This window comes from Cygnus atratus, chromosome Z (genome assembly GCF_013377495.2).
Source record: "Cygnus atratus isolate AKBS03 ecotype Queensland, Australia chromosome Z, CAtr_DNAZoo_HiC_assembly, whole genome shotgun sequence".
In the NCBI taxonomy this organism is placed as follows: Eukaryota; Metazoa; Chordata; class Aves; order Anseriformes; family Anatidae; genus Cygnus; species Cygnus atratus.
The window spans coordinates 54,532,793-54,554,441 of NC_066396.1; the positions used below are offsets into that span (position 1 = coordinate 54,532,793).

General features: G+C 39.1%; 1 protein-coding gene across 6 annotated transcripts in view; it reads left to right on the plus strand.

Moving 5' to 3' along the window:
• Positions 1-21,649, plus strand: part of PCGF3 (polycomb group ring finger 3) — an 88,923-nt gene that overhangs the window by 35,795 nt on the left and 31,479 nt on the right. For 2 of the 6 annotated variants that reach the window (XM_035564212.2, XM_050716531.1), the window contains exon 2: positions 11,531-11,603. The exons of 3 other annotated variants lie outside the window; for them this stretch is intronic. The gene's annotated coding sequence lies outside the window, so the exon portion shown is untranslated. Of the gene's footprint in view, positions 1-4,512; positions 4,543-11,530; positions 11,604-21,649 lie in introns of those variants that run through there. One more of the 6 variants, XM_050716530.1, reaches the window with a different exon arrangement.

A 21,649-nucleotide genomic window follows, 5' to 3' on the forward strand; every position in this document is an offset into this window, starting at 1 on the left:
TGGGTGTCTTTGGAGGCAGCCCTTCGTGGCTGTCCTCCAGCGTCTGACAGAGGAGTTAAGTTTGTGGGTGAGGAGGTGGTATTTTAAAACACAAAGGGTCGGGAGGGGGTAGAAAAGTTGAGCTGCTCCTTAGAGCAGGCTCGTGTTAACTTCTCCGTCCCATGTGTGGATCTTCTAGTGTGAGCTGGTCTCCTTGTTGAGGCGTGAACAGTTAGGCGTAGGCTGCATGTGTTGCTACAGGTCTTCTTGCTGCTGGGTGCTGTGTTTTGTTTCTATTTTTTTTTTTTATTTGTGGTTGCTGGTTGTTGTTTGGTAGGATACTCGTGAACTTTAGGTTCTTTCTTTAGTGGCAGGTCAGGTGGGAGTCCATACCATGATGCATACCATGCCTTTCTTACAGGCTGCTTTCCAATTCGTAAATTTCTTTGGTTGGTGACCAGGTGAATAGAAATAGAAACTTTGTACCCTTCCACTGGCTTTACTATTTCCATTTAAGTTGTACTCCTAGGCATTTTACAGTGTGTTTAAGAGAATACAGAACCTGTGCAGAACTGAAGTTGTTTGTTGCGATCAGGCACAATTAGTTAGAAAAGGGCCAGGCATTTTTTCTAACAAAATGCGTAGGGGTACTGCAACTGAAAGCTTGTAAAGATACAGCTTTCAAAGCATTTCGTAAACTTCTGTTTGATGGAAATCTGTTTCGTTTCTTTACGTGGGTTGATCTAGCCAACCTGATCTGGTGGCTCTGCTGTCAGCATAGAAAATCAAGACAGAACATTTTTTAAATGTTGTGCTAAAGTTGACCTAGTTTATAACAGTGCTAGCATAATACTAATGGCTAGAATGGCAGAAATTAACTACCATACCATGAAAGACTTCTGCTACTAGAAGACTGTAAAGTACAGCTTTTAGTTCCTGCAGTTGCCCAACCTGCTCTTAGGGACTATGTACAAGCATTAGAGGAGGTCACCTTTCAACTTTGTCTGAGACCTAAGTAAACTTTCTTTTGAGAGGAGTTCTATATTTGCTTTAATAGCTTCCATTTCCTTTTTCCCAAATGACTTTAATCTAGGTGGCCTTTTTAGCTTTTCTTTTTTCCATTTTTTTTAATCTTAAAAGGGCAGGTAATGATCTCTCAGGTCTGAAATAATTCTAGAGTAAAACACTGAATTATCTGTGAAATTCTGTAAGAAGTGGAAGTGTTCCCATTGCAGCTCTAAGCCAGATATGACCCATGAAGTGGATGTGGACATAATGTCGTGAAAAGTACGCAAGTTGATAGCATTTAACTTTTTAGCTACTGCCTTAATGGTTGATATTGTTTTATACACATGCACTTATGCATCTTATGATATTGTGCTATGTGTTAAACATTTTCTGTTTTTTCTTTTGGAACTGTTACCAGTTGGCACACAACTGGAAATAGAGATACTAAATGAAAAAGCAAGCTGATAATGGTGTTCAGAGATGCAGTAAGACTGTCAGTGTTCCTGACTGTTTAGTGGCTTAAACTCGGTTTCTTTGTTCAATGGTGGTTTTTACTCCAATTTGCTAGGTTAGGTGTGCTGTTGGGTTTAAAGGAAACCTAGAAAAAACCCGCCTGGTTTGACTGGAGTAAGTTTAAAAGCCAGGAAGAAGCTGTCCGCATCTAAGATCTCAGCTTATACTAGACTTCTTTTGAAGTCCTGTCTTGAAGAAAGTTTATAGTTTCATATTCCTCACACCTGCCTCTTTGAAATTCAGGCTTTCGGTATTAGACTGTAAGTTTGATATGTGGAAGTCATAGGTGTAATAAAAGGGAGGAGACAAAAAGGTTATTCTGCTTTAAAGGCAATCCTTGCTATTGTGATAAATAACAATATGCTTCATGTCTGACTGAAGTCGTACTGTAAACATTGTTTTGTTTTATAATCTACTTTAAATAGAAAAAAAAAACAAACAACTTGCTGCTGTTCTCCAAGTTAGATTTTCTCAGGTTATTTTTACTGAATAGGAGGCTCTATATTTAAATCAACAGACCGTGAAAACTAAATACTCAGTGCGGTGAGGACTTGTGAGAATGGAAGTCTTTTTGCTATTGAAAGTTTGATTGAAACTCGTTACTGCACCGATGTGGAAGTCTTGCAGTCATGTCCTTCCAACACAGGAAGTAAGGAAACAGCAGTGACTTGATTGATGACACTGTTCCCCCCACCTTTTTTTTTTTAAATCAGAACAAGTACATCATACTATACCTAACAACTGAGGAGTCATTTATTCCTTTGCCAAACATAGGACAAATTATTCAAAATTAAGAGGGTAGCACAGGCCATTCGAAAGTAGAAGGAAAGACAAAGTGTGGTGAGTTTCGTGTTCTTTCTGTCGAAAAGGCGACTACTTGCACATTAATGACTGCCTCTTGTTCAAGCCTCAGTTAAAAGTTGAGGGACTTGCTAGGGGAAAGTGATAAGGGTGCATGGAGTGAGAACTGCAGTTACTTCAGGTATGTATGCTGGCATCAGTACAATGCGGGGTAAGACTGTAAGGAAGAAATAGCTAAGTGCAAAGAAAACAGGCCCGTTTTGTTCTGCTGCTAGTGGAGGAACTTCTTAAAATATTATTTTCTGTATCTCTGCAAGGCGACGAGAAGCAGATTTATTATTATCCCTATAGCATGTATTTAGGCTGTCATTAACAGATACCTAATTTCTTTTCTGCCCTTGTATGTGACAATGGCTTAGAACTTTGTCTACGTTAAAAGGACTTGTGTTTTGGTGGCAGAAACTACCCTTGGACACAGAGACATTTGGAAGTCAAAGTTGTGTTCTTGTGTTCCCCCTGTCTTAATAAATGGGTTTGGGTTTGTTTATAGTTTTTGTCTAAAACATGGAGTATGTTCTAGAAACAAGAACTGTGGTCTTGATTTGAGGAGTCAGTACAGGCAAGAAATGAGGGAATTTTTGTATGCGTTTGTTCAAATAGCTAATCCTGCAAACCACCGAAAATGCACACACCCGTTTTTAAAACTAGCTGTCTATATTCCAGACTCTCACTTCTGTTAAATGTGTTTCTGTTAAAGATATTTCTAATACCACCTCCTCATCTTAACAGAACGCAAACACGCTGTACTCAAACCAGCCGTCTTAATCCTTGAAAAGCTTTTCTTTGCATCTCGGAGTTATTCCTTCCACCTGAGGTGTGGACCCCAAGCCATCAAGCAGCATTTGCCTGGTCGGTTCTGCCTGCTCTTGGAGAAGCCCCCCCCAGTTTCACAGCCAGCGGTTCCAGTTGTATGTTTCTCATGGTGCTGGTCAATCATTTACTGACTTGCACATCCGTTCCCATATAGAGTTTTTTGAGCTTAACTGACTCTTTATTTCAGGGAAGTTCAAGCATAATGCTACCACTTGTGAAGTGCTCGCTTAGAATTTCATATCCACAAGTGCACATTGCCCTGGCCCCATGCAAAAGTCTGTACTTGAGGAAGAGTTCGTTTGTGTTGGTGTGGGAGCAGCGTAGCCAAAAACTGTACTCTATGAATGAAATCCACCAGGTTGGGAGATAAGCATTTACCCTTTTTAGGAACAGCTGCATGGATGTGTTGTGTTTGTTGAATGGATTACATAATGAAACCACCTTTTCCTGTAGCAGTTTCCTAAGGCTGATTGCAAAATTGTCCTGTATCATAAACCGGTTTATGCTATAAGTTCATGCTTTTTGTATTGGGTTGCCACTAGATAATGATTAGTTTACAGGTATTTAGTTAAAATCTTAGTGAAAGAAAGGTCTTTGTGTTATGCTCATACTGTTGGGATGTTGTACTCACTCTTCAGACAACTTGTGAAGAGATGCCCAACTTTTTCCCCTGGAAAACTGATACATACATTTTCCTTCCCGACTCTCTTTTTCCAGTGTCTGGGTTTGATAAATTGATATTACTTGATCTTGAATCTGCACTTTTAAGTTCTGATGTTTATTGCTAAAATCCGTATCCCTGCAATGGAATACAAAATCTAGCCTATTTGGAATACTGTTGTAATAGCTTATTTTTCCAAAAGTTTGGATCAAACTACCATTGAGCTGGAGCAGTTTAATTGAAAGTTGCTTTTTAATAACATTTATCTTTGTTAATAGCACCATTGTGCTTGGTGGCACCAAATTAAGTATTTCATATGCATACCGTTTTATTAATCATGCACTTTCTAATCTTGTTCTTTTATTTCTTGACTGGCTAGATTGAGGTAGATATCACTCCCAAGATCAGGTTATTCCATAATCATTTCACAGAAGACTTATGTTTATATTCATAAAATGCTTTATTCAAGCTTCTTGTCTTGGCCATTGTCTACGAGGAAATGAGTGTAGATCCCTTGTTTCTGAGGTAGCATAAACAGTGCCTGACCAGATAAAAAGCTTCTGGCTTGCCAACAAAACTAATTTTCTTCAGTTTACTTTCCAGCACTTCAAGTTCTCTCAGTTATTGGATAGAAGTCACCAGAAGCCATCTGTGCCTAGTGATTCACATGGTATTAAGTGGTTATTAGCACCTGGAGATCTCATTTTGTGAGTATCTTGAATATGTGGGTGTGAAAAGTTCTGTATTGGTTACAGTCATATTTAATGTAACTTTTTAGGCACAATCTTAGATGCTACTACCAGAAATTGTTTATCAGGAACACGTTTCCTCTAACTTGTAACAGTTATTCAAATTCTGTAAGGTTATTGTGGCCAGGTGATAGCTTCTGTGAGAAGAAAGAGAAAAGATTACAGATTCCTCTTCTGTAGCCACCATCATTAGGCTTCCTGTTGTAAAATACATTCAGTGGAGGAGCATATGCAAGGGGAAAAATGAGCTTCTTTTATTTCTCCCCCAGATTCCCTAGCCACTTACTGCTTCCCATAATAGGTGGCTTTTTTTCAAGTTAGTCATCCATTATCACCATCTGCAGACATTGACAATTTTAACATGCAAACGTGGTGGGGGCAGTCAGCTCGCTCTTCTCCTGCCCTTAATGTAAAGTCGGGGGAATGATTTTTTCAAACATTCATAATCAACAAAGGGGTCCGCATGTGGTATATCCTGAGACTAAAAACACTCAGTATCTGCTGTGTGGAGATCTGTCCTGAGTATGCTGCGAAGCACTCTCCTTTCTGTCCTTGTCAGCCCAACTTTTAATATTGTGTGTTTCTTGTGAGGTGTTTTATTAATCTGTGTTGTAAAGAATGGAACGAGAGAGTATCAGTGAAGGTGTCATCTATTTAAACAACTATGGCATTTTTATTAGCTTCAGTAAGTTATTTTGATTGTCTCTTACTGTGTAGTTCAATTTCCAGAAGTAGCTCTTGGTGAATTGCAGAGAGGAACCAAATTCAAGTCTACAGATACTGCTAGGAGGCTGCGGTAGTTACAAACTTGCACTGAAATACCACTTCCATTTTTACTGTGCAGGTCACATACCAATCTAGGGTTTGAAACGCATGGTAGGAAACAATAAGAGGTTATGAAAGTGGTTTTGCTTTTACAAGTTCTTGGAGGAGACTTAAGGTATACCTGGACTATAATTATGATGATACATAGGAATGATAGTGTTTGCTTGTTTGCCTGATTATTCCTTACGTGGAATGTCAGACCCTGGTTAGACTGAACCTTTTGAGAGGATATTTTCTTCCTACAGTTTTTGAATAGTTTGTCTTATTATGTGGCTGCAGACTTTGATTGGTATCAGCCATCTCTTTGAATGGTAATTAAATATCAATTCTATTATAATTCTGTAAGTTCAGCGATGTTTTTAATGATGGATACATTTTCATATAGAATAAATAAAAGACTGATGTAAAAAGTGGTAAAAAGCTTTAGCTGATGACTTGCCATTGCTTTTTTTGTAACTTGATGCTTTTTGATATGCTACTGTGAACTAGAAAGTTTCTGCAGTATATGCACGGTTTGTTCATGTCCGTGTGAAATGCTGTTGTGCACGCCTGGCTCCTGACAGCATAACAGCCTTTTAGTGGTTATTTGTCTGCTTTCATAGTAGTTTTTCACATTGCTGTCTCTTTCTTTCTTTTCTTTTTGTAAAACATTGAAGTTGGTTTGCTGTTCCATTCTTCTACTGATTATGGTTTTTTGATTTAGTCTATCTTACTCCAGCTGGCTATTAACGCTATCTTTGTTCTTAATGCTATCTTATTTACTGGAAGTTGTAATGAGAGAGCTATCTGCCTAGCTATTGGTTATCTGTGTCAATGTCTTCATTTTCAACAACATTCATTACTTATGTATAAAGTGCCTTCTTTTAAGGGATTCTGACGAATTTTGTGCAATGATCTAAATGTAGAGCATATCTTTACTCATTTACGGAACAAAACTAAGCTGTCCCATGAGCTACAGAGTACCATTATCATGACTGGGTAAGGAAGAACAACTTAACTTCTGTTCAGTGGTTTGTTTTCTGTACTTCTGACTCTAAAGAATCAGATCTGAATATGTGATGAAATGACTATATGCAGAGCTGGGAAGGGAGACTTCAGGAGGTAGTTAATTCTACTGCTGTCTGGAGCATGTGAAGCTTATGTGAGTTCTGCAGCTGGTGCTGAGTTGGTTGTGATAAAGGAAACTGGTATTTGTTTTCTTTCTATGTGATTGGGTTAAGCTGTATTGGGCAATTCACAGAACATTTCCATGACTATTAAAACATAAATCTCTCTGAACATAAATCAGGAAGGGAAGTACAGACTGTTGTCTTCGGAGATCTGATATATGCCATTGGAGCATCTGGAGGGTAAGAATAGCACCTGGGAATTACGGCTGATGGGCAAGCTGGTGGGTCTAGAGCTCTTTCCACCTGTCTTTTTCCTGAAAAGCTTCCCTTTGCTCTTCTGCTACCTTCAGCCCATATTGTCAGGCACAAAGCTGCCTTCATCAGTGCTTTGTGCCAGTGGTCTGTACTGTTAAAATAAGCACCTGATGTGTAAGGATTTTTTGCCTCAAGGTGGCTTTCTCCAGCAAGGGGTGGACAGCTGCAGCCACCGACTTCTAAAACAGCAGAAACATGGCTGCCAAAGCCCACGCAGATGAAACTAGTCTTCTGGTGAGACAGTTTATTTTGTTGCCTTAACAATTTAGACCTTTCAGATTCTCTTAAAGATCAACTGGCTGCAAAGTGGAATTTTTCTGTTTTGAATAACAACAGCAAAAGTCAGTGATCAGGTGGCCACAGCAAAGAATTCAATTTTATAAGTGCTGAATCCCCCCATCATGCCACTTGTTAGCACTGGATTTTTCTGTCAGAGTCCAAGTCACTTAAACCAGTGTCATGTTGTAGTGTTAGGACTGATGGACAAGACGGTGATTTGTAATGGTATTGCCCTCTTTTTTGTGGTCTGGGTTTCAGCCTCATTTCGTACTTTTTTTTTGTGTGTGTGTGTGTCAGGGTTTGCAAAACTACCTTTTAATAATCACTTGGGTGCAGAGTTTGGAATGATTGAATGGTAATTCGTATGGTACACAAGATTTTCTTGTACTGTAACACATTTTTAGATTATGCAGTGAAAAAATGTCTTAAGAATTAAGTTTCGGAAATCCTTGCTTCCTGCAAGATAGCCAGTGAAACACAAAACCATAACAGTGTGATAATAGTAAATATTTTCTATGAAGTGCTGCTTGTCTGTGGAACATAATGCTCGTTTCATATCTCTGGACATTGACCTTTTCTCTGTATTCCCACACACATGCAAAACACTGACCTAACGGTGATGAGGAAATGAAAATAAACCCAATGTGTGATGGCCTTAAAGGTAGAATTCTAACTACAAATGTAAGTTTTCAAACATTGTTATCCTGTAGATAAGGTTATGAACCTTTTTGAAATGGAAGGCTGAAGAATTCTTCATGGGCGTTCTACATAGCAAGTTGGAAGATGATGATTGTTTTATTACAAGAAAATAAAAACGCAAAGTAGTTTTTGAAAAAAAATGCATGGTGGGTTAGATGGGTACTTGCGAGTGTGTTGGCTTTTGCACGAAAATGTGGCGCTCGTTTTACATAAGCACGCATAGCAATTTAAGGAAATCTCAGAGAAATATCAAGCTGATGTTACTGTAATGATTTTATTAAGCCTGCCAAAAGCTTGTAGTGGAATCTTTACTTGGAGCAACGTGGCTGATCCCAAATACAAGCAACTTGGTGGGTCCAGAATATGTGGCCTATGAGAAGCATGGCTGATGAAATGTAGTTTTAAATGTCTTGTGTGCCTTGGTAAAGGATGCTTTCAAACCTCTGTGATGCTTGCTATGTCTAGTTGATACAGTTCTTGGACTTAATTGCTGAAAAGCTGTGAGGATGGGAATGTGTTAAGGTGCTGGGGTCAGAGTATCAGCATCTCAGTGCTGCTTTTTATGTTCCAGTTTTATTTTAATGTGGTTAAGCCAGAATGGTCAGCATGTCAAAGTAAGCCAAAAGCTGAAAAAGCTCAAACTACTTTATTGAATGGAGTAGCACTGGAGGAATGCTTCTTGTGCTTTTTGCATGAATACAGTTTTTTTTCTTGTCCTTATAGTTTATTACATTTTAAGTGGAAAAGATTTAAAAAAACACAGCAAGTCAGAGTGGATTTCAGTGTTTAACATCCTCTTTCCTCCTGGAGACAAACTGTATTTTCCTTCCTCCTTTTCTGTTTTTTTTTTTTTTCCCACTGCTATTCTCTTCCACTTTTTCTTTCTATTCCCGTGCTGTTTCTCTCCCGGTTCCTCCCAGCCCTTTCCTCTCCCGCTAGGAGCGTACCCGCTGTTGTGTCCCGATGCCAGCCTTTTCCCTCGAGGTGCAGTATCCCACAGGTCTGCTGCAGGCTCACACAGACTCAGCCAGGGACCACTGCGCTGAGCATGCATTGCTCTGCCACAGCTGCCCATCCCTGCCTGCCCCTGTCAGGCTGGCAGGCGCTTGCTTGTTGCCTTTGCTCTGAAGAGGGCGGGTGGCACCGACTGCTTTTTGCCCTGCTGTGTGATGGAGCATTCTTTTGCTTCAGATGCTGCTACCTAATGTCATAACTGTACTGGATTAAAGATTAATTTTCTTTAAAAAAAATAAAAAATCACTGAAGTTTCTGTACTTCACTTAGGCCAATGATTCTACTCAGCAAACAAGTGAAAATGAGACTACCTGTTTCACTGAATACTTGAAACTTTTGGCTTTAGTTCATGCATACTGGGACTACTATGTATTAGTCGTTCACTAAAAGCAGTCTAGAGTATTTATTGAGGAAAATAGCGAATGTTATTTCACAGTCCTACTAACAGAAAAGACAGGCGTTACTGTGTCTTCCCCAAATATTAGGACTGCTGTGTTCCTGCTTATTAGAAATAATCAAGCCATTGGTGGGTAAAATGCTGTTGAATTTGACTATATGAAGGTGTTGGGGTTTAACACTGGTAGGCAGCTACGTTACCACCCAGCTGCTCTTTCTCACTCTCCCTCCTTAGCAGGATGAAGGGGAGAAAATGAGACGGAGGAAAGAAAGCAAGTGGGTTTGAGGTAGGAGTTTGATGGAAGGAAAGGAAAGGCCATGGAGAAAACAATTATTCTCTGCTTCCCATCAGCAAGCAGTGCCCAGCCACCTCCGGGGAGGCAGGGCCTTGATACATGCAGCAGTGCTTGGGAAGCGAACAGCTTCATAACGAGAGTCCCCCCGCTCCTTCTTCCCCTTCCCCAGCCTGAGAAGGTTTGGGATGTCCTCTGGTCAGGCTGGGTCAGCTGTCCTGGCTGTCGCCTTGGCTTGTACTGGCAGTGTTACCAATGAGAAGTAAAAGGGTGCCAATATGGGTTTTTATCACTTGATGAAGTTTTCTGTACTTTGGAGTTTTGGGGCAAACATACGATTGTATCTTCGCTTAGTTTTGGATGGAGCTCTACAAGTTGGCTGAGTGTGCGCTCAGGCCGGTGTGTTTGTTCATGTAAAGAGGTGGGTGTGCACAGCAGAGAGCGTTGGAAATCCATAAACTAATGAACATTGGTCAAGAAAACTGGCTTCTCCGTGTGGTGTGGTTTGAGGTGAGGAGGTTGTCATAGGTGGTGGTGTCAATGCCGATGGTCTGAGTCTCTCCCTCTCTTCCTCCCCTATGCTACTTGAGGTCTTACAGTGTTCAGAAGTAGTTGGAAAAGATGTTTTCTGTGAAACTTTGTAAGTGATCACTGTGATAACAGATTCTCTGTTTGCATTGTCTATTAGAAACAAATTTGTTGTACGCCTTGCATAATAAAGCCTGAGTTCTCTGCTATTTACACTTGCTGTACTTTGTATTCTCTGAAGTACTTGCAGAATACTGACTGCTGTGAAATTAACAGCAGCGTCTGAATTTGATAAAATGCCTAAAACCCATAAGATTTTCATTTTGAAAGTCAGTTGGATTTATACTAGTGAAACTATAGAAAGCTGATTGCCACTCTTTGGTTCCTTATGTCTAGCAACTCCTTTATACTGAACAAAGTGAAATGTTCTCAAAGTTAATGAGTGGAGATTGCCGAGATACTTGAAAAACATTCCACAACAGTGAAGTCAAGTGGTAAATTTTAGACGATGAATCCGGTCCTGTGCAGTACATGTTGACAACAACATACAAGCTATTGCAGTGAATTTCGGAGACTATGAGTATTTTTCCTGCTGACAGTGGCTGACAACTGTACTTTTACTTCAACTGTTAATGGGTTGATGTATTATTGATATATTTATATGTCTCCTTATTAAGAAAAAGAAAGCTTTTACTAGCACATTCTCCTGTATTTTTAACAAGGAGGCATTTTTCTGTCTTTGAAAGTAGCATCTGGAAGCCTCTGTTGCTTTTGGTCTGTTGTGACACCTGCAAGTCCCATCTCGGATGTCTCTGATTTTTCTGAAGTTACTGCCTCAGTGTTTTCACTTTAACAATTATATTTCTTTTGGATCTTAAGGTAATTACCTTCGGATGTTTTAATTTATTTTTTTTAAAAGGAGGGAAAATCTCTTCAAAAGTGAGGTTTCAAGACTTCAAGGTAAGAATTGAGGTAATCAAATACTGGGAAATAAAGAGGAACATCCAGTTTTTGTGAACAGGAAAAAAAAAAAAGCTTTCCTGCTGTATTGATTAAAATTTTTCTTTGTAACTTAATACTAAACAATGTATTTTCTGTGAAGAAAGCTAACCACCAGGTTTATTTTAACATTCGCTGTCACTTGAAAGGGAACGACCATGTCTGGGTTAAGTGAGCTACAGCAGCAAGAGTTCAAAGGAGACCAAGAAACTGTTAAATATTCAGCTCTGTCAGAAATAAATCAAAGCAACTGTTAGAACAATAGAAGAAGTGAGAGCAGACTACATCTTAAAGTCATCCTGTGGTTTCACGAACAAAAGCAGAAAGAAGATTCTGCGAGGCTCTCTTTCATTTGAGTTGTATAGTTCATTGGGTAGCTAACATTATTTACTGTGAGTACATTTGAATCCAGAAAGAACAGAGAATACCTATTATCCATTTGCAAAGTACAGGGCAATTCTAGTAACACTTGCTCATCTTCTTTCATAGCTGCTTGGAGAGGATTGTTGGACAGTGAAGTGAAGTTGAAAGCTTTCCTCACACTTTTTTTTTTTTAACAAAGGTATGATTTTTATTTTTTTTAAGATTCTTTCAAATCTTTGTTTTGTTTGGATTGAATTGATTAACTGTCATGTGCTGTAGCCTGGGTTCTGTTAAACTACGTAAAGATGTTAAAAAGACAAGTGGTTGCTGGTAAAGTGTTCGCAGGGTTGCAGCACCTTCCTACCTACCTGATGGTAACTTCTGCCTTCTCACCACAGATTTCCATCTTGACAGTTACTGTATTAGTGGGCTGTTGCTGTCTGGACTAATACGTGGAAGCAGGGGACTGAAAACTTGAATTCCTAAAGGCCTTTTGTTATATACCCAAAGGAATTGTTTTCAGTTCCTATATGAAGATTATTTATCCTCTCTTTCTTAAAAACTGGCAATATTTGTGTGAGGATGGGAAGCTTCTTTCTGATAAAGATCTGTAACTGCTTCACGTAAGAGGTATAAAATCCCCTCTTCTCAGGTTACCCCAAAAAGGGGTTTTTAACCTTTTTCCTTTTTCAGTTTAGAAATGAGGAGACATTTCTTCTCAGAAGGAGTAGTCAGGCATTGGGACGGGTTGTCCAGGGGAGGTGGTGGAGTCACCGTCCGTGGGGGTGTTCAAGGAAAGGTTGGACGTGGTGCGTAGGGACATGGTTTAGTGGGTGACGTTGGTGGTAGGGGGATGGTTGGACCAGGTGATTGTGGAGGGCTTTTCCATCCTGAATGATTGTACGATTCTACAATTACTCTCTACAGATACACCTTTTTCTCACCTTTGTTAGTAAGTGGTTGGTTTAGGGGACTGTAGAAACACATATGACATCATACATAAATAGATGTTTTGATGGTACCTAGGATTAAGATTTCTTTCAACAAAGAAAGTTAAAATGTATGTATATATGGCAAATGAGGAAGGAAAAGATCTTTTAAAATAGTTGCCAAAACTTAAGCTTTATTTTTTTATATATGTTTCTTAAAGGAGTTGGTAACAGGGTCCTTTAAACTTCTGTCTTCACCATGGTGGACTTGGCAAGCTCTTATTATCATGTATGGAGTTCCAGGGCAATCAGTGCAAATGCAAGCACATCAATTCAAGTGACAGCTTAAGGTTAATTTGGTATTGTGAGTTGCTCATCTGTTCTACAGAGGGCATAGTAATGAAGATTCAGATCTGTTTCAGCTGTGGTTAAGTCATAAATTACCTTCTCTCAAGTGCGTGGACAGTAAATGTTCAAAAAAGTGGTGTGGGTTCAGGTCCCTTCTAGTACAGCCTCACTAAAGGTCTGGGTTTGAATCCCTAGGTTCTGAATTGAAACAAATTGCCTTTTTAATGGTTTGTAGTTTCTGGCTCTAAATTCTCAACGAGGCTGTAGTGATAGTCACTAGTGAAAGAAGGAAGCTAGCTCCTGAGATAATGTTGTGGGTTTTATAGTGTGGGTTTTTTTTTTTTTTTAGTCTTTGACACTCTAAGGTTCTTCCCAGTTTTATCAGTGATTGCAGTGGACGTTCATCAGAAATGACCTTGTACTCTCAGCACTAAACAAAGGAAACAGAATGTAAAGAGTAATTTATATATAATTAAGGTAGTGATTCTTCATCAGAAATTGAAAACTGGTTTCCCAGAATCAAATTGGTCAGAGGGTGCTCTTCTCCAGGCTGTCTTAAAGAAAAGTAGCGCTCCTCTTGTCGCATAGATACTATTCCACATCCCACAGTTTGTTAGCCTGCTCCCAGGAATGCATCAGGCCCCCCCCCCCCATGAACAGTTCATGGTCTGCACGGCTAAGTGTGTTTTAATTGCGAGAGGCCGCTTGAAAGCAGCTTCCTTATGAGTTCTGAAGGCCGTGGTTTCACAGGCAGTGGAGCCAAGCTAATGGCTTGCTGCTGCCAAAGGAAGCTCACAGTTATCACTGTGCAGTGCATGCAGCCTCTTCCCTTGAGTATTCTCCAGTTCTTTTTTAACCTTCATGTGAATAAATGAATTTATCAGGCCAGCAGAAGACTATCTACAGTGTGATGAGTCATTCCCAGAGAGTTCCTAAGCCTTGAAACGACGCTACCTATATGGAAGGTGCTGTTTTAATAAGACTCCGTTAAGACCTGCAGTGATGCATGCAGTGACGAAATTCTGTAGTTGTGCTAATTAAGACAGATAGATAGCAGATAAGGCTAAATGTTTACTACTTCAGAATAACAGCTTCTTTCAGAGTTTTTGGTTCTTGCAAGAAAATTTACTGAAGATTGGATTTGTGAGGTTGTAATCTGTAAAAGGTGTTCTAAAGAGAAGTTTCATTTACTAAAATTCATTGTAATCATATGCTTTACTAGACTGAGTGAAAGACTGGTCCATGTGCAGGCTTGTACAATAAGCCACATACTTAGAGTAGTAAGTCCGTCTGATTAAATACAGATCCCTCAAAATAAAAATAAAAAAATAATTGTGTTGATACCATAGAGCTTTTGAGACCATTAAATCACCTCTTCTAATGGGATTATATCACAAATGTGAAGAATTTTTTAGATTATCTAGTATTAAATGAAATTTTAAAAAAGTATTAAATGAAACATCTGTTTTGATACATCATCTTTCCTCATTTTCGCATCTAAGCTTGTGTCTGCCTATGCTGCAGCTGCCAAAGCTTTACCGGAATGAAATGGAAATGGCTTGCGTTACTGAAACACGATTTCAGAGTATTGGTAGATGCTTACTGTTACTCACTATTTACATACTTTTGCAACTCTCAAAAGCAATGAAAGCAGCATTGTGGAAATGGTTTCTGTGGAGGGTAAGGTACTGGCTGAGATTAAATACAAACCTGTAGTTTACATGACAGCCAAATGGCTGTTTAAATACTCTGCAGTCACTGTTAACAGATGAGTACAGAAGTTATGAAAGATGTTTATGGAAGATGTTTCTAATACTTCTTCCTCTGCCCCCCCTAAATATCACTGAGTCTATTGGGATACGTAAAAGGAGGGCAGAAAATTTCATCCTAGCTTTCTCTAAATGGGTTTAATGTTATTGCAGTAAGTCGCATCATGGCTCAAGTACCATATCTCTAACTCCAGCGCAGTCGAGTGAGAGCAAAACAACTGAAACGAGTCCAAGGCACCAAGCTTTAAAAGAGTTTTGACATTTCCAGAGCTTTTTTGTCTTGCTTTTTCCCTTTCCCCTGCCCTTCTGCTGCTGACTTTTTCTCTGCCTGTTATATTATATATTTCAGGGGTCAAAAGTGGTTGGGAAGGCTGAGGTTGCTGTAGGCAGAAAGAAACCCACAGTTCTCATGCTGTTGTAGTATGGCCACTTGATTTGCTTTCAGTCTGTGAGTCTCCAGAGTCATGGCTGCTCATTGCAAACATTTTTTCTTCACTCAGAGGGTGGTGAGGCACTGGCACAGGTTTCCCAGAGAAGCTGTGGATACCCTATCCCTGAAGGTGCTCAAGGTCAGGTTGGATGAGGCCCTGAGCAACCTGGTCTGGTGGGTGACGTCCCACCTATGACAGGGGGTTGGAACTATGGGGTCTTTAATGTCCCTTCCAAACTGAGCCATTCTATGATTTTTGCAAAGCCACCTTTTCCCTCCATAGACGAAGAATTTCAGTACTGGCTCTGGAGTTTGGTGGTTGGAGTCTGGTGCTATCTAGTGGCTATTTAGTATCTTGCCTCTGAAATTTGATTGCCTAGATGAAATCTGGTTGAAATCAATTTAGATATGATTTTCCTACACTGGTCCTCCTCATGACCAGTGTAGGAAAAGTACACTAACTCTCTCCTGTTCCAGTGTATTTGTGTTAGAATGTTTGCTCTGATTTTACATGTTCACTCAAGAATCCTAGCAAAGTTTTTAATCAATGATCCTTTGTCCTAAGGTTAGCGGGCTGGCTTTACAATATTAGTACATGTGAGAACAATTTAGGAACCATGTCTGTAATATGTTCTGGATTATGCTTCTTTTGAATGACAGCTATATTTGAAAAAATTCTGCACCGTAATACACTTCAAGGAAAGAGCAAAGTAATTTATCGCCAATCTTAAAGTCCTCTTGGCTAGTTACAGGAACGCATAATTTTTGTAATTGTCATTTCTTTCTCTGGGATGAGTGCTTTTACCATGGTCAGCTCATTTTCGTGGTTTTTATATTACATTTTTCCTTTTTCTGTTTTGTAACATAGTATCAATTTTTAGGAGTAGTTCCAGTGATTTATGGGTATTGATTTTAAGATACTACATCTTTACACAATGAAATTTTGTATTGAAATCTGTAAGCTCAAGGTGGATGACTGTAACTGTACTTAAGGTAACTTTTTAAGTTAATACTCTGAAAGAAAACTGAATTCATCTATTAAAAATTCTCATGTATACTTTTCATGATCGTGTTTTATTTCTGATAGGAGATGCCTGCCATCTGTTGCCACTTGAAAAGCCTCTTCCATAATTTCACTTGCATGTGTGTCTTGGGTGGATGTGATACATATTTATCTGTTGCCTGACTCTGTAAAAAAGTGTTATGGCAGTGGAAAGGGTAGAGAAGGAAAGATAAGGGGAATAACACACTAGGGCTGAAAGTTTTGATGGCGGGTGGGAAGCAGCGAAGAAGGCCGGGTTGCATTTAGTGTGTATATACGTTTTTCCATACTTCAAAAATCTGCCATTCTCTTACTTCATGCTCTTATTGCTCCTCATCCTAAAGAGAACCTTTTTTTTAAATGCCAGCACTGATTTAATATTGATGCTTTATGCATATTTGTATGAGGCAATTTTCAATCATTATCAATTGCAGTCAGGAAAACTTCAGTCTTGCATTTCATCGCATATGTTTGCTTTCACTGTCGTAGCTGAAGGAATTTAAAGCCAAAATCTTTTTCAGCTTTACAGGAGTAGGGAGTTTAATGTCTATGCTATTTTGAATTCCTGTTTGTGCAATTTAAATGTGCTTTCATTTTCTTTCCATATATTTATATGGAAAGGTGTGTATTACCTGCAAGAACATTATGTAGTGGGCTTCTAAAATAAAGATTTAAAGAGGTCACAGGTAGTCTTTATAAGAGTGGATTAATAATGGATGCAGTGAATATGAAAGTGTTGAAGGTATGAAAAATGCCAGCTGTAAATCAGCAAACACAAACTATGAAGGAAAAACACAAATTTATCACCATCATCTTGAGTTTGCTGTGACCATGCTGTATCAGCAGGCTGAGTCTCGGAGAAACAGTAATGCCTGAAGTATTATTTGGATCACTTAGTTAATCCCTTACTAATGTATCTACTATTTGCCACTGTCCCATGCTTTCATGGGTTTGGATGGAAGACACTGTATATGGGGGTTTTGTATTTCTAATTCATGGTGACTATTGCTTCATGTGTATTATGAAAATAATAAAACAACATTTACAGAAAATGAAATGCAAATCTCAGTGCAGGGATGATGCCCATCTTCTTCAAGGTGTTCTGTCACTCTAACAGGTAGGAAAAGGTGTAGATGAGTTTATAATGTACAGTATAATATCACATATTACAACTCCCTAATCTTTTGTCAGTATTTATTTTATTAAGGGTAGAATTGTTAGTGATTTTCTTGATTTTTTTTTTTTGAGAGTGCCATCTTTAATTTAGACTTAGAAGGGTTTTATAAGCATATGTTGTCAACTCACGTGTTAAAAAATACTAACGTCCTATATCACTACAATTTGACTATTTACATATTTCTGGCAGTAGACACTTTTAGAAATGAGTTATCTGATTTTTCTTTGTTAAAATTTAACCAGTAGGTAGTAATTGTTTGACTGTTCAGGATTCCAGTACAGTCAATTTTAATGTGGACTGTCAAAATTCCAAATCTAAGCAAAGTTTAAAGGAAAATATTTAAACAAAACCTTATATTAAAATCTCTTTGTATTCAGCACTGGTATTAAGCATGTGTCCAGTAATTTTGAGTTGTGTTTTTTTTTATGATCAGATGCCAAACTGAGATTGAATGGCTCTGTTTTTCTGTAATATTTAATATTTTTATGGTAGTTACTATTTTGTGAATTTTCTAAAAATGCTAATTGCTACAGAAGGGATGGTGTTTGTAGAGAGGAATAAGGAACATCTAAGTGAAGTGTTAAATTCATCTAACATCTAAGTGAATTGTTAAATTTTGTACGAAGGGGCATAGGATGCATTTGGAGTCACTCACTTGTCCTCAGCTGAGTTGCTTTTTCTTTTGACTTACTGAAGTCCCTTTTTTCCTCATTATATGTTGTACTAATAGTATGGAAGGCAGAAAATTGAACAATCATCTTTGCTGTGTTGACAACTTACTTCAGGGCATAATTCATTTTGTATAGTGAGACACAGGTGTTCTATAAAAAAAAAAAAAAATTTTTTTGCTCTCATTGTACCATAAAAGGTAAGTATGAGGCATGAGTAAAGATCAAATGATTCTATATTTATGTAGATTTAAGGTACATTTAATCCTACTATGTCCTGATTATTATTTTACTTCATCTTAAACATTTGTGTCATTTTCTACATGTAATTTACTAAGAGTGGTGTCTTACTTTCGCATTGCATTATCTTTCATTGAAATGAATGAAACAAACGTATAAAAAGCAAACATGTTTCACCTAGGGCTGTACAGGTCTTCAGACACCTTAGTGCAACTATTAGTAATGGCGTGACTACACCCCAAGTGGTTTCCCTTTAACCTGTTAGTCAAGTATCCTCAAAAGAAGACCAAAGTGCAGTCTGTTCTCAAGCATAGTAGATCAAAGTAACAAATAGAACACGGTCATTTTAAAGGATGCTTTCCTGAAAGTGATGTGATATTAGTCTCTCTCTCTCCCTTTTAATTACCTGATGGCTGACATTACCATTATAGTCTGTCATGTTATTTTAGAAAATTTTAATCATGATTATTTCAGGTAAGTTGGCTAAAGATCACATTATTCATACTTTGTCTTGTCTTGTCACCTGCTACTCTTTGACTCTTGATTATGTCTTAATCATTAATCGTTTCACATTACTCTTACATTTTTAATGAATAGTGAGAATTTCTGACTTTAAAATGTGATAATTTAAAACCCAGCACTAAAATATTGAGAGTAATATTGAAGAACAAGTTATGCTTATTAGGCACAGGCAATTCTGCCACAGAAATATTCAGGCACAGCTTGTTTTTGTTGCCAGGTGGTTGCAGGGAGGGAGAGAAAAAACATTGCACTAGCTTGTCAATTACGGAACCAAGACTACGGATTTAAACAAAACAAAACAAAAACCTTTTTAAATGACCAACTCACACAGCCAGTTTAAAGCTGGGCTCGTAAGGTTTAGTGTTTTTTAAAATTTCTTCAGTATTCTTCTAAAGCTAGTGATGCTGATATATTAATTGAAATTTTCTAGATGTCTGTCTTGAAAGAGCTTTTACTTGCTGTCCACAAAATAAGTTTTCTTTGTTATTGTTCTTTTTTTTTTTTTGCTAGTTCTTCATAACAGTGTTTAAAACAGTCCTATGCTTAGGGATTATTACAGAACGAAAAAAAATGAGTGGGCTAGAGATGTGCGCCGTTTCAGCCATCCTCTTTACATTTTCTTTTTTACTTAGTTATATGACTTTCTTACACAACATGTTATGAAACTGTATCTCTGACACAAAAGTCTGATAATTCTAGATACTGGGAAGAAACCAGGAACTTGCAGTTTATGAAGTTACACCTTCTAGGGAGGCATCCCATTCATTAGGGAGCAATGAAATGTCTCAGAAAACAAAATACCAACCACCAAAAAACCTGAAACCCAAAGTATTGAAACGTGTAAAACCAAAAGTAGGTATTGACATTCGCTTGTGGTAAGAAAGGTAGCTCAATGGGTTTTCAGTCCCTTCATGAAAAGTAAGTACATTCTCTGAAAATTTTTATAGAGCTTGTAATATGTCATTTCTTATCTGTAGTGAAATTAACATAACCCTCTGTTCTGAACTAGTCATTATGAAGGAACTGAGATTTGGTTGTAAATGGCTGCAAACTGAAATAGTGGAGAATGTCATGTTGATTGTAAGAGTCAAACTGTCATCCTACGCTTTAGTTAGGGTGGGCAGGCAAGTCCCTGAAAGAAACATTGAGGCAATGGCTTATCTGATACTTACGTGCACTCTGTGCTGTATAATTGGAATAGTTAGCTGATTTAACCTCATTTTTCTTCTCTTTTCTGAACCACAGCTAAAGTATTTATCTAATTGCCAGCACTTTACGCTGTTTTAGCATTCATGTGCTTCATAAACCTAGCTGTGAGAGACTAAGGAGGGATAAGTCTTTCTAACTGCTCAGTGGAATGTACTGTAATGAACTTGTACATAGAAAATACTTCTTGCTCGGAAGAACCCTCGGCTACCTGAGAAATAACCTCTTGGAAGAAGACCTTTTCTTGGTGAGGATCCATCCTGTGTTCTGTGCCCTCAGCTTCACTATTACCCTTTGGCAGGGCTGAAGAACAGCTTGCATTACTTTGCTTCTATACATACATTTAGAGAGACCTGACAAGTTCCATGATAAAGCTCATCTGCACACCCACAAGACTTGGAGGGGGAAGATGGGGAAATTGTACACGGTGTAACTACTGCCAGGCCCGTCACAGGAGCCATCAGCCTGTCAACAGCCCAACTCCACAAACCCAGAGGATCACAGGGACTCAGTGGCAGGTGAGGAACACAAAATAAGGAATCAGTGTAGGGCACACACTAACCGGGGCTGTCCCTGGAAAGCCATCAGCCACGTCGGATGGATACTTACCACCGTGAATGGATGCTGGGGCACCTTTTGGTCTGAGGGGCCCGCAAGACTGCTGCACAGGGATGTGGGGAAAGAACTTTTGGGGGTGGCATGGGACTTAGGATGCTTTGGGGATGAGCCAAAGGCAGGGGAAGGGAGGCATTTGGATGATTTAGGGAGGAACATATGTGGAAAAACAGAGGGAAAAGGGGATTCAGAGGGCTGGTCCCATGTAAATAGCTGGCTGGTCAGTATGTCTGCCAGGTAGTAGTACCCTGTGCCTGATCAGCGCAGTCTGTTGTTTTACATTCCTTTAACTTTTTCTCTGGCTGGAGGGCTCCCAGTTCTGCATGCAGGGTGGTCTGACAGCCAGGAACTGCAGTCAGACCTCAAGTCAGAAGGCCTGTGAGGTGCCTGTAACTGGAGAGATGGCATAAACGAGGTGTGGGGGTTCCCTGGGTCATAGGGGCCCTTGTGTCCGTGGTGTGCCTCTAAGGCTGTGAACCCACGGTGAAGGGTGGCCTGTGAGGGAGCAGAGGAGTCCTGGGGAGCTGTGTGTGGAGGTATGCATGCAAGTGAGAGGGTCTGTACAAGGAACAGCAGGCTGCAGCCTCGGGGCTCAATTGGATATCAGTTTTCAGTAGTATTTAGCAGTGAGGCAAATACTCAGAGAAGTGAAACATAGCGTACTATTCTTGGAGGCTCTCTCTATCTTCGAGATGCCGAAAAATGATTTCTTAAATTTTCACTGAAACTGGAGGAACCTGACATGTCAGTTGCTTTGTATGTGCTCTCAGCAGATTGCTCAGCATGCCTATGAAGTGGGCACAGAACTGAAATTGCAGTGTTCCACTCGACAGAAGGTAAACTTTAAACAACAAAAAGCCCTGACCAAGAAACACTAGAAAGCATGCTGCACGCAGTGTTATGGTGGTAGCACAGGTTTCTCAGTAATGTCAAAGTACTACGAACTGATCGAAATAAGCTATGTGCTTAGTGGATTTTTGTTTTAGGAAGGTGGATGCAACAGATGTGTAAGGTTTGGTGGGTTTTGTTTGCGCGTTTTGTTTATTTACACTTTTTGTGTTGAAGACGTTAGCAAAGCATAGACTTGTTCGATGTGGTTAGGGCACCAGTGCCATCTGCTGGTACTAATCCATTCTTAAAAATGGGTAAAATTACTTCCTAGGAGTAATAGTACAATAAGATGTGAGGAATTGCTGGCGTGATACTAAAAAGAGTACTTGTATACATCTGGTGCTTTAACGTAATTAAGTGGATGAAGTATGTAATACAAATGTGATGTATCGGCTGTTTATCAGAACT